We start from the raw sequence: 13116 nt of genomic DNA on the forward strand, positions 1-13116 counted from the left end.
GAAAAGAAAAGAAAACCACAAATTTGTGATGAACAAATTTGGAGTTTCTGGCCACTTACAATCAATGTTAAAACTAGATTTTGAGAGGTGTAGAAGAAAATCCGTATACATATAGCCCTTTGCTTCAAATAATAGTGAGTTTACAGTTTTGTAAGTGCTATGATAAATAAGTTCACATAGAAGTGAAAACAACGAAGCTGGCGAATAAGCCCCTGCAGGCCTCAAAGTCCAGAGAACATTTCTGTGCATGGGGAAGTCACAGTTTGGGACTGGCCTGAGCATGCTTAGTAGCACCTGAGCAGGTTGGCATTGCTGGGAATGACATGTTCTAGGACAGGGTTTCTCAGCCTCTGCGCTATTAGCACTTTGGGTCCGATAGTCCCTTGGTGTGGGGGCCATCCTGTGCATTAGAGGGTAGTTTGCAGCATCCCTGGCCCTGCCCACCCAAGTGTGAGGGTCCACAGTGTGTGCAGACAATCCAAGGTCCCCAAGGAGGGCAAAATTATCTCTCCCACCCCATCCCCTCCAAAGAATCACTGCTTAAGAGAAATGTGAAAACTAAGGGAAGAATCCACCACTTACTGTTAAAAGACAAAATGATAAACCTCAACTCTATGGTGAACTGATCTTCAACAACATAGGAGGAAAGAACATCCAATAGAAAAGAGACAGTCTCTTCAACAAATGGTGTTGGGAAAATTGGACAGCCACATGCAGAAGAATGAAACTGGACCGCTTTCTTATACCATACACGAAAATAAACTCAAAATGGATGAGAGACCTAATTGTGACACAGGAATCCATCAAAATCCTAGAGGAGCACACAGGCAGCAACCTCTGTGACCTCGCCACAGCAATTTCTTATGAGACACATCTCAAAGGGAAGAGAAACAAAAGCAAAAATGAACTATTGAAACTTCACGAAGATAAAAAGCTTCTGCACAGCAAAGGAAACAGTCGACAAAACTAAAAGGCAGCCAACAGAATGGGAGAAGATATTTGCAAATGCCTTATCAGATAAAGGACTGGTATCCAGAATCTATAAAGAGCTTATCAAACGCAACACCCAAAAAACAAATAATTCAGCCAAGAAATGGGCAGAAGATATGAATAGACATTTCTCCAAAGAAGACATCCAAATGGCCAACAGACACATGAAAAAATGCTCAACATCACTTGGCATCAGGGAAACACAAATGAAAACCACAATGAGCGTAGAATTTATGTCAAGTCTTCTACGTGGCACTCTTTCCATGCCCCCGCACCCCAGAAAGAAGAGCCGCTTACCTGGAAATTCTGTATTGTGAGTACTAATCTAATTTTATTCTTGCTTCTCCTCCAGGTCCTATAGTAGGATGGCAACACCTTTCTCTCTGTTGGACTGTGGAAATCTGCATGTTCCCATGAATATTCTGATTCTTGTTTTAGATTAGTACTGCCCAACAGTATGATGCAAATAGCATTTATATAATTTTCGTAGTACATTTTATTTAACCCAGTATCCAGAATAGTATCATCTAACTTTATAGTCAATATAAAATTGAGATATTTTACATTCTTTGTTTTTATTCTTCCAAAGCTGATAATTTTATACCTCAGTGCATGTCAGTTTGGAGTAGCCAGGTTTCAAGTGCTCAAGTGACTTGTGGTCAGTGCCTGCTGTATTTAAGAGTGTAATTTGGACCCAAGATGATTCCCAAAGTTGCCCATATTTCTCTACCAGAGAAGGTCTATAAATGATACAGTGTGCTCTATTCTGCATAGGGGTAACATGCCAGGGCATTGGTCCAACTGGAAAATCAATGGTATTAGGCTCTGATCCATCTACTGCACTGTGCTGCTCTGCTCCTAGAAACAAATCATTGTGACATAGATCAAACTGATTTGACTGGATTTTATCTCTTTATTTATGAAACAGAGATGTGGAGCTGTCCTTCTGGAAATGCAGATGGCAATGGCGAGAGTACAAGTGCAGTGCAGTGCAGATAAGCTCCACGAGGGGGCCCTCTAGTCATAGTTGCATAGTCCCAGGTTGTGATAAATCACTATTTCATAAAACAGTATTGGAATCAGGACTCTAGTTCATGAATATGCGGTAAATTTTGGAAAGGCAACCTTTATGAGTACAAAATGAAAATAAGCCTTTCAAACACGTTATCTGGCTGTTTGTTTACACAATCTCAACATGGCCTTTTTCTCAAGAGGGGTTATCCCTTTGACTTGACAATGAGTTGGGGTCACTGGCCCACTGACCTCACTATTCTGCATCAACTCCATCAGTCTCCATGATCTCTAGAGCCTTGTTTTAGTTATACAGACACCTTTTCTGCTCTACTTCATCCTTCAAGCTACTTGAGATCATGAAGGGAAAACATCTTTTCACTTAGGTTCCAGGGAGCTGAGAACACAAACGACCCCACTTTCTCCTCCTTTTCCATTTTAAATACATATTCAAGTGCCTAATGACAAACTTGCCAACAGGCTCTTTTTGCCAGCCCCTAGGAGGCTCAGAGCCAAATTGGCAGGACCCTAATGCATGAGGTCTAATGGCTTGGTTTTATAATCCTGCTCTCTTCTTGCTGAGCTTTTATCCCCTCTTCTAATTATTGTATTGTTTACTGTTTGTTTAGAAGCCCTGAATCATTCTGGGAATGTGGCAGTGAAGTATGTGTGTGTGTAGAAATAGATAGAATTGTCTCTTCAGAGTTTGTCCTGACAATCGGATCTTTCAGACATTAAGTGAAGTTACTCCTTCTAACAGAAGTTGACTGGGGCATATTTTAACCAGCTTCATCTTACATAGTGATATGCATAAGTCACACCATGCAAGCCCCATAAAGGCAGGAGTCATCTATCACAGGACTTAACACACAAGAGAAACACAGGGAATATTTGCCAAATTATGAAAATAAGATTTTAGAAACCTCAAAAATACTTATTTTAGTTCGGAATAGTCACTTGAAATACAAAGATTTGCTTGCTTTTAAGAACGAGAAACTACTTGTAGTCAGGGCTTGAGAATACTGTAGAGCGCCTACGTCAAAAATGGGAGATGCCCATTCTTGAAATCTAATTACATGACTCAATCTACCTGAACTGACATGAGCAAGAGCATAACCGTGATACTGGGCAAGTCACATCTGGGGAAGATAGTGACTGGAGTTCTTAAGATTTTACATTTTCAATGAAATCACAACCATTAGCATAAAGTGATATTCCTATTACATTTTCCTCTATAGTCATAAAGATTCTCTTCAAGCGCAACCTCCTCCCTTGGAATTAATAAGCCCTCTTTGGAAACATTTCATTCAACTCCAGATCTGCTTCACTTCTCAGGGCACTTGAGCCCAAAATGGCTAGTAGTTGAATAGTCCTACTGGCATCTTCCCACTCTTGCCTTAGCTCTGCTCAACATGCAGGAGTGTGCCATGCCAAGGAGGGCAAGCTGACTGTGCAGAACTGTGGGGCAGGCTCCAACTCCTAATCCCATTTTCTTTGCTGTTTGCTAGACTTCTTTAACCAAGGTATTGGGCAACTGTTCTATTGGCATCATGGAGGGGGTTTGGGGGAGACCCAGCAGGGAATGTATCCAACCCAGAAACATGCAGGCATCTTAAGGGCGTTGCTTGTTCCTGGAGCAAGATGGCATCACGCAGCCGTCAGAACACATGGTCATGGGGCAGAGCTCAACAGGCTCTGTGGTTAGACCTACTTATTACCTACAGTAAAGAACAATGACTCATAAACATACTTGGCCCATCCTTCCTTGCAAAAGCATCCTTGAATATCCCAAGAGTAAAAAAGGGAGAGTTCAGACTGATTTTTTTCAGGAGTAAACCATGTGGCTGGTGCATCAAGCTTTGAGATCAACCCAAGCCCTGTTACTCAGCAGCTAAAACCTCACTTCATTTCCCAAATTCCTGGCTGGTGTCGGTCAAGGCCATTCTACATTTTCTTGGAACGGGAGACTGCCAGTGTGGAAAGCAAAGCTACAAGGAACCAACCCTAAGCACTGCCAACCAAGTTACAGGGCATAGAAGGGTAACAGAAACTTCCCACTCTGTATTCTGCCACCGTATGGCCACTAGAATGGACTGTCAAGAGACTGAGGGCAAAATGCCTGGCAGCTGACTTCAAATGCAGCTGTCAAGACAAGGAATATGTGTTGTTGCTCAAAATATCCATAAAGAGAAATTTTATATCCCCGACGGGTAAGCCAACCTATACCCTTTGATCCTGTTTTTCCCAGGTATTTATTGCGTGCACAAGTCACTTACGTGACTTAAACCCCCAAAATGATTTTGATGTTTTTGCCACTTTTTAACACCTCAGGAAATCATTCAAGTGCTGACCCAAAACTGTCTTGCCATAGATTTCACTGGAAAGGTCATTAAGATGCCAGAAAAGTTTTTAAAGTCACATTTATTGAAGTGTAGTTTATTTAGCAAAACTCACCCTGAAATTTGACAAATGCAATCACCACCGTTTATAAACAAGATATAAAACATTTCCTCAAAACTTCCTCATGCTCCTTTGCAACCAGCCCCTCACTGATCCTTAAGAATCCACTGATCTGTCTCCTGTCAAAAGGATCAAATGTAATCATTAAAATGATCTATTATGGAAAAATTTGTAAGCATATGCTAAAACCAAATTTTTAAGAGGCTACTGTGAAACGTATCTTTAGGACAGTCAAAAGAATGAGATTTAAAAATAACCTTTGCAAATCAACAAAGTTGTCAAGATAGCGGTGTCAAGCTTCAGTCTGGGGCTGGTTGGTTGGTTGGTAGAAGGACTACTTTAAGTAATAGAACTACCTTCTATAAAATTCTCTATGGGGCAGGTAGATGTATGTTCTTACAGCTGTTTGGCACCTTCTCAGAATTCGCCCCTGCTACTACCACAAAAGGGACAAAGAAAGCAAAAGCATCTATTCCCTATGTATCAATTACCACATGTTCAAATACACTTTATCTCGTTGAAAAGCTGCTTTCAAGCACCAGCCCTGTAAAAGAAGTATCACAGCAGGTAGTTAGATCAGCAAGTACTAAAGAAGATGTGCTATTAAGAAAATAAACAGTGGTTTCTAGACCACATTTACAGAAACTGTGCAAATAAGTAAATAGAATTCCCCGTCATACTATACATTGTCAACTCAGGGCTCACAACTCAGACTTAGTCATGTTCTGATGTAAAAGTGAATGTTTCACTTAAACCCTATTTTACTAAAGCTAACAATTTACCTCAACCTTCTGGAAGACTCAAATGCAAGATGGCCACCATTGGAAAAGATACTTTGAAAGATTAAATGTCAATTACTTAAAAAAAATCCATTTAAAAAATAACCTTTTCTTGGCATAATAAAGTATTACCTATATACTAGAGGCTTCCCCCCTTCTATTTAAAACATACTTTCTAAAGGGAGGGACGTGATCATGTAACCAGTTCTTATTTCGTTGGCCTCAGGTAAATCCTTTAACCCATCAGAGAAGCATATCTAATCAGATTAGGGTTCTCATCCTTGGCCAAGAATTCAATTCAGCTATTTAATAACTCAAGCCAAATTCTCTCAATTTGGTCCATACCTGAAGTTCGTCAGCATCTTGAACTGGACTGAGCCTGAGAGAAAAGTGAGAAGGACCACGTTAGGAATACCACGTCACTTTATGGTTTGGGGCTTTGTTTTTTGTTTTGTAAAGTTTCGTAGTTATCTACTAGCTACCTTTGATGAATAAAAAGCTACCTTTGAATAGAATTCCTGTAAAAAGGCTACATTCTCTAAAATTTCCTCACTTGGGAACCTCCTTGGTAACTTTCAGCCAGGGGTAAAATGAAGAGTGAATTAAGTTTCTAGCCTCTGGGATTCCAGAGAATATAATGTCAGTGGCAGCTTAATCTCTTTGTTACATTAGCCTGGAACAGTACCAATTTTAGAAGAAAAAAAAAAGTAAATATCACTGGCAACAGTTTGTACCTAGGAAACACTGAAACAAACTCTAAACAGATTTAAAAACCAAAGGAAGCCTGGGACTTGTTTACCCAGGGGCAGAGTTGGCAAGTTGAGAACAGTCTCCTGCTCCTGTTCAGTTTCCACGATCCTTAAATAGACACTGGCTCAAGCTGCTGCTTCCTTGTCATACTGCCTGGCTCTCTCAGCCCATGTTTCTGTCTCAGATGGAAATGTTGAAACAGTTTGGCTCAAAAGGAATCCCCAACACATAAAGCAATTGGAAAACAAAGCCTGACCACTGCTGTTTCCCGGTGTGCGAGTGCTAATCGCCAGACTGAGGGGCACAGGGCAGAGAAAACCGGCCATGTGCTTTGGGTGCAGATATATGGCCGCAAAAGGCGTACCTACAGCACAGCTTGCAACGCTACTCCCCGCCCCCCCTTTAAAGTGTGATAAAATGGATGTTCCACTCGGCTTCCTAATCAGTGAAATTAGATATTTTATAATAAGTGAAAAACTCTTTCTAGGGCAAACCTGTGAACCCCACAAGCCTCACATTTCAAGAGATAACTAAGTGATACCTAAGATATCTACAATGATTCCTTCATTCATTCAACTCTAAATTTAGATCTTTACAAATTTTACTAAATTCGGAGAATAACCCTTTCTACAGCCAAGGTGCGCCAGCGTCTTAGTGGACACAACTCAGAACCCCAGTGGTTCAGATTTTTTCCCCAAGACAGAAAACCATGACGGACCTCACACCGTGAAAATGCTGGCAGGTTCCGTTCTGCATAAGGCATGGGTCACTCCTGAAAAGGTGACCCTGGGGGAGAACATTGCAGGCCCCCTCATGAGGACTCACAGCAGTTATCAGCTCCCGCAAGACTCACCCCACACCTTTTAAAAAGTCCAACTACCCTGCAAAGTGGCAACGGAAAGGCGCCTGTGGTGAGCGGCTGTGCGAGCGGGATCCCCTCGGTTTGTCTAACCCCGTAATCACGCGGCTCCGCACGGAAACTGCAAGCGCTCAGATCCACGGTCTCGCTCACTCTCCAAACTGGCGATGTCAAGGTCATTGCCAGGAGCCGCCAGGCGGAAGTCCCGAGTGCGCAGAGAACAGCGACACCAAGCCGGCTGGGGGGGGGGGCGCCCACCAGCTGCGTTATCAAAAAGTTCTCTTTTCGTTGAAATAGGAGGTTGAAGCTCCCTGTGGCCTGGAGCCCTTGAGCGTCGGGGCCACTGGCACGAGAGGTGCGGGGAGGTGGGGATGTTTAGGCGCCACAAGGGTGCTTCCCGGGGACTAAGGGTCCCCGGTTCCACGAGGACGCACCCACCTAGGAGAAGCCCTTATGGGTGCCCCCCGGGGGGCTTCTTCCCTGGGATCGGGGGGCCTCTTCCGAGGGGGCGCCGAGCTGAGGCCGAACCGGGATCACGGACGCCCGGACGGGTCGGGCACGGGGGCGAGGAGGGGCGCGTCTAGTCAGTGCCACCAGAGACGCCCACGTGGCCTGTTCCGACGTCGAGCCGATCGGAAGACACTTACCGAGTCAGGCACCGCGGTGGAAAAGGGAGGGCGCCGGAGAGACTAAGTTTAAAAGGGGCCTGGGCGGTCGGGCACCCTGAGGCAACCAACCAAAAAGTTACCCGAACGCCCCTCCCGGCCCTGTACCCGCCCCGCCAGGGGCGCCCGTTAGCTCTCGCACGCCCCCTGCCGGCAGCCCACGTCCCCCAGCCCGGGCCTCGGAGCCTGTGGAGTCGAGGGCACACCTGCCCGAACTCCTTTCTGGGCGTGGTGTGCGTGTACCTCGCTGCGGGTTAGATGAAGCTCCAGGCATCAGATAATGTTACGTAGGTATCCCCCCCCACCATATTCCATGCCTTCCCTCAGGGTGGTCTGCAAGTCTTCAAAGCACGGCTGCACGGAACCCGCACCCCCAGCCTTGTCCTTAATCTGCTTTTGGAATTTTGAGATTTGGGGCTTCGAGAAACTGGGACACTTGAGATTATTTTGGTTGGAAGGACTGTTTAACACAAGTATCTTCTGAGTGCTGACTGTGCCAGGCAATGTGATTGGTAGTGGGGGCAGAAAGTGGAATGAGAAACTGCACCTGCCCTCAAGGAACATAAAATGACATTCACTGGCTGATAGAAGCCCACATGGTGTGCCAAGGGCACAGCACGAACCACTGAGCCCAGCCTGCTAAGGGGTCAGGGAAGGCTCCTTGGAGGAGGGGTACCTACTGAGAGTCTAGCATTACCAGCAGGAAGGTGACTGCACATCAAATATATATTGGAGAGGTAAAAATCAGAGGCCAAGAGAATTAAAGAGGAATTCTAGAGTAGAAGACACCTTAGAGATCAGCTAGAATTTTCTCTGGTGGAGTAGAACCAGCCTTAGGGTGTTCTCCAAAAGCAGAGTTGTCATGATGGTGGAATATAAGCTCCACGAGGACTCTCTTTTCTTCTCTGCTAGGTTCCCAGAACTCAGCATAGTGCCTGGAATATGTTTGGGTAAGGGCGAAATGACTCCAGGAAAAGATACTCACTGGTTATCCCCCAATGTAGCTGAATATTCATGCTATCAAACTCTTGAAGGCTCATAGTCGTGGCAATGATGAGGCCTTATCCTAGGCTTTAACTTTCCTGGGTCACCTTGAGTGTGAATTTTTCCCTGCCTTCCCAGTACATGGCCTACGGCTTGGTGCGCTGTTAAGGACTTGATAAAACCTGCTGAATTTCCTCTCTTGGCCTGTATTTGGCCTGCCTTTCACATACACTTGTAGAGAAGGCATCTTGGGGCCTCGGGAAGTGTTGGGCATTTCTCTGGCTAGTTTTGCTGCTGCTAGAGGGGAACCTTACCCTCCCCCTGCCATGTTTCTCTGTGGAGAAACTTCTGTTGGATAATGCCCCAAGCCTCCGTCCACCATTTCCTCATTCCCTTCCAGAAGAGGAAGGAATTCCAATAAGATCCAATGCAAACATGAATTTTGGAATTTTGTCATTGAGTCATTGAGGTTTTTCTTGGTTCAGTACACAGTCAGTTGGGTACATTTTAAGTGTCATTACCTTTACCTCTGTGCTTTTCTGCTTTTAGTCCTAAATAAATGAAATATCAGATTTCTCAGTAACTGTACTCATTTAAAATTTTTGGCCCCCAAGTACATCATGGCGGGTAACATCCAGTGGCTCATCTTCCTCTAAGAAGAGCAAATCCACCAGAAGGCTATAAACTGAGGATTCATCTTTTTCTTCCCTCACTGCCCAGGATCAGTGTAAGGCAATGGGGACTCAAGGTCTAGACTGGGATGGAAGTAAAACAGACTGAACTCCGAGGATGCAATCTTATCAGTAGTGAAGCCAACACTTCAATTTCCATTCTGTGTTTTGTCTCTGCGTTGGATCTGTATATGGAAGGGGGAGAAAGCACATTATTTATCACCTTCCTCAAACCCTGCAGTTGCTGGATCCCTATACCCAGGAGATCCTAAGACTTACTTGTTCTCAATGAACTGACATCAGACACAGTTCTAGGGCATTTGCTTTCACAAATTAATTGGCCCATTTATTTGCTTTTGTCTCTGTGTTGAGTGCATATTTTATTGTGTTGTTGTAGTGGAGAGTCAGAAGATAAAGGAACTGCAGGCATTATTCATGATTTAAATGATCACTCCAGTCCAGGAACAGTTTAATTGGTTGTTGGGCCATTTGCCACAAGCAGGTCTGTGCCCAGCAGCCTGCCTTTTCCAAGCAGCTGTAGGCTTGTTTTCAAGCCAAGTGAGAATGTCTGCCCACACTAAAGGCTATTGGTTTCATCTGCCTAAATAAACTTGTGTGGCTGATTTTGGCAATTAGAAGGTGTACTTGTAAGTGTCCTGGGAGCACTGGGATATGAATGTGCTGCTTTCTGATCCCCATTGGGTACAAAACAGACTATTTAAAAAAATCCCCTTTCGGGGTGCCTGGGTGGCTCAGTTGGTTAAGGGCCTGCCTTCAGCTCAGGTCATGATCCCAGAGTCCTGGGATTGAACCCCACGTTGGGCTCTCTGCTCAGTGGGGAGTCTGCTTCTTCCTCTCCCTCTGCTGTTCCCCCTGCTTGTGCACTCATGAGCTCTCTCTCTCTCTGTGTCAAATAAATAAATAAATAAATAAATAAATAAATAAATAAATAAATAAATAAATAAAATCTTTAAAAAAAAAATCCCCTTTCAGGTTTCTTATTTACAAACTTCATCATTGTTCACCATACTTTTAGGAAATATATGAATAAAGGTATAAAATAGAATTTTATTTGGTTATGTATCAATATATCTAATGTATCACCTTAATTGGTAAGAATGATCTGGTTTGTTGTAAAACAAAGAAAATGAAAACATCTTTAACGTACTTCTACAACTAACCTCTTGTTGTAAAACAAAGAAAATGAAAACATCTTTAACGTACTTCTACAACTAACCTCTCAGTTCTTTACTTCTCTTTATAGCAAAACTCCAAGTGTTGTCTCTATTTGTCTTTAATTCCTCTCCTCCATTCATTTCTCAGTCTAATTATGCTGGTCAGCCCCTTGAAATGGTCCCCAGGGCCCCATCTCCTGCTATCCCTGCCCTTGTGTAGTCCCCTCCCCTTCAGTGTGGGCTGGACCTAGTGAATTCTTCCAATGAATAGAATATAGCATAAGTTAGGGGTTGGCATGTGGAAAGATGCTCCATATCATATGTCATTAGGGAATTGCAAATTAAAACAATGAGATGCCATTATGTATCTACTGGAATGGCTAAGTTCCAGATAGTGACAATACCAAATGTTGGTGAGGATGTAGAACATCAGGACCTCTCACTCACTACTGGTGGGAATGCAAAATGGCAGGCCATTTTGGAAAACAGTTTGGCAGTTCCTTACAAAACTAAACATACTCTTACCACATGATACAATCATGATCCTTGGTATTTACCTAAAGGAGTTGAAAGCTTATGTCTACAAAAAACCTGTACACTGATGTTTATCAGAACTTTACTCATAATTGCCAAAGCCTGGAAGCAACCAAGATGTCTTTCAACAGACGAATGGATGAATAAATTGTGGTGCATCTAGACAATGGAATATTATTCTGCACTAAGAAAAATTAGCTATCAAGCCATAAGAAGACACAGAAGAAACTTAAATGCATATTATTAAGTGAAAGAAGCCAATCTGAAAAGTCTACTTATTGTATAATCCCAACTATATGACATCTTGGGAAAGGCAAAACTATGGAAGCAGTGAAAAGATCAATGGTTGCCAGAGGTTTGGGGGAGAGAGGATGAATAGGTGGAGCACAGGTGATTCTTAGGGCAATGAAACTATTCTGTATGATATTATAAGGCTGGATACATGTTATTGCATAGTTTTCAGAGCCCATAAAAGCTACAGCACAGAGTGAATCCTATGGACTGAGGTTGGTTCATCTTTGTAACAAGTATTCTGCACTGGCAGAGAATGTTGGTAGTGTAGTGCAGATACTCTCTACTTCCTGCTCAATTTTTCTGTGAACCTTAAATTGCTCTGAAAAATAAAGTCTTTTAAAAAAATGATGGGATGTCATTCAGAGATTATGCTATAAGAGACTGAAGCTACCATCTTGGGCTGCTGTTTCTTGCCTTTGCTCTCGTAGATTCCTTGCTCGAGGGGAAGCAGGCTGCCATGTTGTGAGTTGCTTTAATGGAGAGACCCGCTTGGCAAGGAATAGATGTCTCAAGCTAATAGCCAACAAGGATCTGAGCCTGCCAGCAGCCCCATGAGCAAGCTTGAAAGTGAATCCTCCTATATTAAACCTCAAAAAGACTCCAGCCCTAGCCAACATCTTGATGGCAGTCCTGTGGGAGACCGTGAGCCAGAGGCACCCGGTAAGCTACACCCAGACTCCTGGCCCACGTGTGCTGTAAGAGAACACAGGCGTACTGCTTTACACTGCTGTAGCTTGTGGCAATCTGTTATGCAGCACTAGATAACTAGTACACCAATCCATCACTCCATGGAAGCAACTCTTTGCAAGGGCCACAGTGCATTTAGTCTTGACCTTAGTTGTCTTGTCAGTGGCAAGTGTGAGCACCCTCTTCTAGAAATACTTCTCATTTGGCTTCCAGGTCACCACACTTTGTTTTTGTTTGTTTTTCCCAACCTCATGGATGCTTCTTCTCAGGCTCTGTTACTGGATCCTTTTCATTTGTCCACCTTAACTCTGGAGAGTTCTCCAGGGCTCAGTCCTCAGATCTCAACTGTCATAAGCTGCTTGTTATAGCAGAATTGTGTTCCCCTAAAATCATGTTGAAGCTCAAATCCCCAGTGTGACTGTATTTGCAGATAGGGCCTTTTGGGAGATAATTAAGTTAAATAAAGTCATGAGGATGAGGTCCTAATCCAACAGGACTAGTGTCCTTATACGAAGAGAAAAAGTCACCAGGTCTCTCTCTCTCTCACTCTCTCACTCTCTCTCTTTATGTCCACATGAACAGAGGCAAGGCCATGTGAGGACACAGCAAGAAGATACTGTCTATAGCCTTAATGGAAATTAACCCTGATGGCTCTTTGATCTTGGACTTGGACCCTCCAGAACTGTGAGAAAATACATTTCTGTTGTTGAAGTTCCGCAATCTGTGGGTAGTTGGTTATGGTGGTCCTCGCCAATGACTGCACCACCCTAGAAGGGAGGCCTTTTCTGACCACCCTGCATGAAGTGTCAGTGTCCCTTCTCCCACCCAGCACGCCTATCCTCCTTACTGTTTGTTCTTTACAGTACTTTAGCCTCCTTTTCTTGTTTGTTTGTTTATTGTTCCTCTCTGCTGGATAGAGTCTCAGTGCTGTAAATGCAGAGACTTGTGCCCACCAGCACCCAGCACTGTGTGGGGCACATCTTAGACCCTCACGAAATGGTTGTTCAATGCTCAAGATTGAACTGGAGCAAACTCTGCCCGTGCTAACATTGCTTCAAATTCCCCAAACAACTGCCAGTCCTCAAAAAAGGAAGAAAATACTATCAAAAAGTGAGCTCTAGTCACAATGGCCACCTAACTTATACAGCCTCACCTGCATAATTCTTAGAATCAATCAGGGATTGTACATGGTTACATACACTAAATAAATATACTAGGGCTCAACTTAATGGCAATCTTATTTTCCTCACATAACAA

At 43.6% G+C, this 13116-nt stretch overlaps 2 long non-coding RNA genes and 1 other non-coding gene across 9 annotated transcripts in view; 1 reads left to right on the top strand and 2 right to left on the bottom strand.

Annotated features, from left to right (window-relative positions):
• Positions 1 to 13116, top strand: part of LOC123789180 (uncharacterized) — a 45592-nt gene that overhangs the window by 30166 nt on the left and 2310 nt on the right. For both annotated transcript variants that reach the window (XR_015723942.1, XR_015723943.1), the window contains 2 exons: positions 11601 to 11832; positions 12442 to 12543. This is a non-coding gene — a long non-coding RNA (uncharacterized LOC123789180). The remainder of the gene's footprint in view (positions 1 to 11600; positions 11833 to 12441; positions 12544 to 13116) is intronic.
• On the bottom strand, positions 1478 to 7587 carry LOC148110389 (uncharacterized). 6 transcript variants are annotated; one of them, XR_015723936.1, is made up of 3 exons: positions 6851 to 7490; positions 5586 to 5619; positions 1478 to 5005 (listed from the first exon to the last, which is right to left on the bottom strand). It is a non-coding gene; the product is annotated as an uncharacterized LOC148110389 (long non-coding RNA). The 6 variants fall into 6 exon arrangements; XR_015723938.1 differs by lacking the exon at positions 6851 to 7490 and adding an exon at positions 7497 to 7587 and having other exon boundaries at positions 4397 to 5005; XR_015723941.1 differs by having other exon boundaries at positions 4397 to 5005; positions 6943 to 7490.
• Positions 5458 to 5528, bottom strand: LOC123789694 (small nucleolar RNA SNORD93). Its single transcript, XR_006778865.1, has one exon. It is a non-coding gene; the product is annotated as a small nucleolar RNA SNORD93 (small nucleolar RNA).

This window comes from Ursus americanus, chromosome 3, assembly GCF_024610735.1.
Source record: "Ursus americanus isolate L20-20 chromosome 3, mUrsAme1.1.p, whole genome shotgun sequence".
In the NCBI taxonomy this organism is placed as follows: Eukaryota; Metazoa; Chordata; class Mammalia; order Carnivora; family Ursidae; genus Ursus; species Ursus americanus.